Here is a 5,102-nt window from a genome sequence, read left to right as displayed (position 1 = left end):
CTGTGAATATATTGAAAGTCACTGAATTGAACACTTTAAACGGAGGAATCCTATATAGTTATGTGAATTACAGCTCAATAAAGCTGTCCTTCAGGGGAAAAAAAGGTGTTAACAAGGAAGGTGAGTTCTAAAGATCAAAAATGAGCCTGTCACACTAAGACTTAGAGGATGAATATTCCAGCCTGAAGGAATAGCTAGTGCAAGGATCCTGAGGCATGAATGAGCTTGATGAAGAACAGAAATGAGGCCAGTGCAGTTGGCCAGGGAGGCCAGGGTGAAAGCGGTGGGAGCCAAGGTCAGAGATGATGGCAGGACAGATAGCTCTGCAGCTGATGGTAAGGAACGGGGAATCTGTTCTGAGTATGATGAAGAGCTGCAAGAGGTTTTGGAGCGGGAGAGTGACATACTTCACTGGCTGAAGCAAGTCACATGGCCACACCTAACTGGAAGGGGAAGTCCTGCTATGTACCCGAAAGAAGGAGAGACAGAACTATCTGGAGAGCAGCACTGATGACAACCACCCACTTACGTGTTCACGTACACATACAATTTTTTAATATCATTCTTTTTTTAATGTATCTTTAATTTGGGGGAATCTTGAATGTAGTTTCCAGGTGGTCAAGTTTCTTTTCCAAGTCAATTCTTAGAGCGGGATAAAGAACCCACACTGGGTTGGTTCTCCAGCTTTGCTTTGCCTCAGGGCATGGATTCTTACCCTGGGGTCCACAGATCCCCAAAAGTTACATGAAGAGAGTTTGAGAGGTCTGTGAAAAAATTACCTCTTTACTTCCACTACCCTCTTGTTGAAATGATGACTATAGGCAACATATCACAGAAGTATGAGCAGTGTCTGTGACTATATCTGTGATAGAAATCACAGAGATTTGTATATCAATCCACAGTTGTTGAAGGAATCTCAAATTTTCACTTACAAAATTACAGTAATTATTAAACCTGCTGTTAGATCTTGTCATTTAAAATGTGTTAGCAAAGAAGCACGCATATTACCATATCACAATTTTTTAAAATATTTTGATAATTGTATTTCAGTATAATTGTTTTCCTTGATAAGTCTATTTTATCTAATGCATTTAAAAATAATATTCTGAAAAAGATTAGCAACTCCAATGGGTCATAGAGGGTGGCTCTCCTTCTCCCTACCCTGTCTTCCTCTCAACTTACCCTGTGTTGCCTCCTTGGTAGGTCTGCCAAGGTTCATGCTCAAGTCTTAATCTATGACACTAAAGGAAATGAAATGAAGCAGAAAACTTGAAAGCAAGTTCTTTTTTTCAGTAATAACATGGATTTCTTTTTTGAAAAATTTTTTTGAAGTATAGTTGATTTACAATGCTTCTGGTATACAACAAAGTGATTCATTTATACATATATATGTATATATATATATAATTTTCAGATTCTTTTCCATTATAGGTTATTATAAGATATAGAATATAGTTCCCTGTGCTATACAATAGGTCCTTGTTGTTTATCTATTTGATATACAGTAGTGTATAGCTGTTAAACCCAAATTCCCAGTGGAAGCAAGTTCTGAAGATGACTTCTGGGTACTAGAGGAGTAGACTTGGATACTACTGAGTGATGTCTCCAGTAACCAGCCCAGGCACTGTCATGCATCACCACATGGCAGAAATATCAGCCTGACAAAGCCAAGCACAGTTTCCTCCTAGCTTGCTGCGGCTGATCCTTTCACCCTTCTGGGCCTCAGTTTCCCCATCTGGCTATGAACGTTTCGACTGGATAGTCTTCTTATGGCCTGACCAGCTATGACAGCCTGAGTTGACATTTCTCTGCCCTGTCTGCTTCCATGACATTTCCAGAAAGAAGCTCATTAGTACTAAGTGCCCTCTGGCCTTGGCACTAAGTTTGAGGGGCTTCCCAAGGATTCCCTACAATGTAGTAGAGGAGAAAAGGTGCTTTCCCCAACCCTCCAAATGCCATCCACAGCCTTACCTCCTTGCCTTTGGTCATGCCACTCCCTCTGTCCTTCCTTGTGCCTGTCAAGGATGGAATCCAATGCCAGGTTTTATGACAAAGCTGTCACTTACTACTCTCTGAAGTTCCTGGGCACCAGGCATGATCTACCAAGTGACTGCTTCATGTAAAGACTAAGGAACAAATACAAGCAGAGTGCTGGATACTTATCAAAATAATTCTTTATAATATTTGTAGAAATAATTTCCTATGTGCCAAGCTTATAATATTCATGGTATGCCTATGAAGTAGGTATTATAAAAATGATTCCCAATTTATAGCTTGGGAAACATGCAAAGAGATGTCAGGCTAGTTACCTAGGATCATAAAGAAGGCAAATGGCAGAATGAGGGCTCAAACCCAGGGAGGGTGGTCTCAGGGCCCCTGAACTTAACCACTATGCTACCTATACTAGCATTATCATCTTTCTTCTGCCAGTGCAGACAAATTATAGGTGCAAAGAGATTAGGCCAAGTGGTAGCCTGCCTTCCTCTAGCATGCTTTCTGCTGCTCCTGGCTACTTTTGACCTTCAAGGCAGACATTTTTGTTCCTTCTTCCTTCTGGTTGAATTTTGCAGTCTGAACCCATTGAGTCCTCCCCTCTGATCCTGCCCTTTCATGTCTTTTATGCCCATCTGTGTTGCTGTACACCTGAAACTAACATGCTATTGCAAATCAACTATACTTCAATAACAAAATAAAATAAAAATTTTATTAATAAAATAATAATTTTATTAACCACTGAGATTCTAATTTAATTCACCCCAGAGGTGAAGTGGGCTTCGCAGGTGGCACAGTGGTAAAGAATCTGCCTGTCAACGCAAGAGATGTGAGTTTGATCCCTGGGTCGGGAAGATCCCTTGGAGTAGAAAATGGCAACCCACTCCAGTATGCTTGCCTAGAAAATTCCATGGACAGAGGAGCCTGGCGGGCTAAAGTCCATGGGGTCGCAAAGAGTTGGACACGACTGAACACACACACACACACACACACACACACACACACACACACACACACACACAGAGGTGAGGTCCAGACATTGGTTTACGTATTTTTAAGTTTTCAAGGTGATTCTAATAAGAAGGCAAGTTAAGACTGCTCTAAACCAGTGCTTCTCATGCTTGACTTAACACAAAACCCCTCTGGAGCCGATTTAAAACACACACACACAGAACACGGAAGCAACCTAGATGTCCATCGACAGATGAATGAATAAAGAAGTTGTGGCACATATACACAATGGAATATTACTCAGTCATAAAAAGGAACGCATTTGAGTCAGTTCTAATGAGGTGGATGAACCTAGAGCCTATTATACAGAGTGAAGTAAGTCAGAAAGAGAAAGATAAGTATCGTATACTAACACATATATACAGTATCTAGAAAAATGGTACTGAAGAATTTATTTGCAGGGCAGCAATGGAGAAACAGACATAGAGAATAGACTTATGGACATGGAGACAGGGGAGGAGAGGGTGAGATGTATGGAGAGAGTAACATGTAAACTTACATTACCATATATAAAATAGATAGCCAACAGGAACTTGCTGTATGGCTCAGGAAACGCAAACAGGGGCTCTGCATCAACCTAGAGGGGTGGGATAGGGAGGGAGAGGGGTGGGATGGGGAGGGAGATGGGAGGGAGGTTCCAAAGGGAGGGGATATAAGTATACCTGTGGCTGATTTATGTTCAGGTTTGACAGAAAACAACAAAATTCTGTCAAGCAATTATCCTTCAATTAAAAAATAAATTCACACACACACACACATCCAATGCCTAGGCTTCACTCCCAGAGATTCTGATTTAATTGGTCTGGAGTGGGGCTCAGGCATCAGTGATTTTTTTCAAAATGTGCTAGATGATTCTAAAGCACAGCCAAGGTTGAAAACCCAAACCAATATCCATTACTTGACAGAGGATAACTGAAAAGAGGGAAATCATAGTTTGTCTACCTTGTAAGCTCCATGAGGACAAAGAATTTTGTCTGTCTGTTCACTGCTGTATCTCTAGCACAAAAACAGTGCCTGGAACACAACAGATACTCAATTAATGTTTTCTATTAAATTAATGAATGGTTTATTGGTCTTCACAGGAAAATCAGTGGTAATGTCTCTGGATCTATTTTCATATCTTTGCGTGTGTGCTCAGTGATGTTTGACTTTTTGTGATCCCATGGACTGTAGCCCGCCAGGCTCCTCTGTCGATGGGATTTTTCCAGGCAAGAATACTGGAGTAGGTTGCCATTTCCCTACTCCAGGAGATCTTCCCAAACCAGAGATCGAACCTGTGTCTCTTGTGTCTCCTGCATTGGCAGGTAGATTTTTTACCACTGTGCCACCTGGGAAGCCCCTTTCATTTCTTAAATAAAAGTAATAACTCACAAGACTGTCATGAGGACTGTATGAGACAACATATGTAAAAGTGCTTCATAATTTAGGGAGAAATCAAAAAATGCTAGTTAATCTCACAGGAAAAAAAAATCAATTTCCTGTTTTCTCCTCCTGTCTCACTCCTCAAAGTTTAATTCTCCTTTTAGTCCCACCAAATACAGTCCTGCTGAATCTCCTGAGTTTCCCTAGAAAGCCCCCCGTTTGATCCTACCCTAACTTGGGCTCTACAACTCTTAAATTATTTCTTCTTCTCCGAGCCTGTTCATTTGACCAGAAAATGGAGATAATAGTGGCAACTATATTATGAAGTCACTGTGAGGATAAATGAATTGATGATTCACATATTGCCAGGCACATAGTAAGCCCTTAATAGTAACAATAAAAGCCATGGCTTTTTTTGTCCAAAAGTTCTTCAATTTAGAAAAAACAGGGGGTCACCTCAGTGTAAAAGTAAAGCGGGGTAATCTAGCTGTGATATCTGTCACTTTCTGCTATCAAGAGGTAATTTGATTGGCCAAATAGAAGTGCAAAACACATTCTACTAGCTCTCCCTGTTTGGCAGTCAGCAAAGACGTATACAGCACTTACTGGATACCAAGGCACTGCTGCTGCTGCTAAGTCCCTTCAGTCGTGTCCGACTCTGTGTGACCCCATAGACGGCAGCCCACCAGGCTCCCCCGTCCCTGAGATTCTCCAGGCAAGAACACTGGAGCGGGTTG

This window comes from Budorcas taxicolor, chromosome X (assembly GCF_023091745.1).
Source record: "Budorcas taxicolor isolate Tak-1 chromosome X, Takin1.1, whole genome shotgun sequence".
NCBI lineage: Eukaryota > Metazoa > Chordata > Mammalia > Artiodactyla > Bovidae > Budorcas > Budorcas taxicolor.
Note: the sequence above shows the minus strand (reverse complement) of the source record.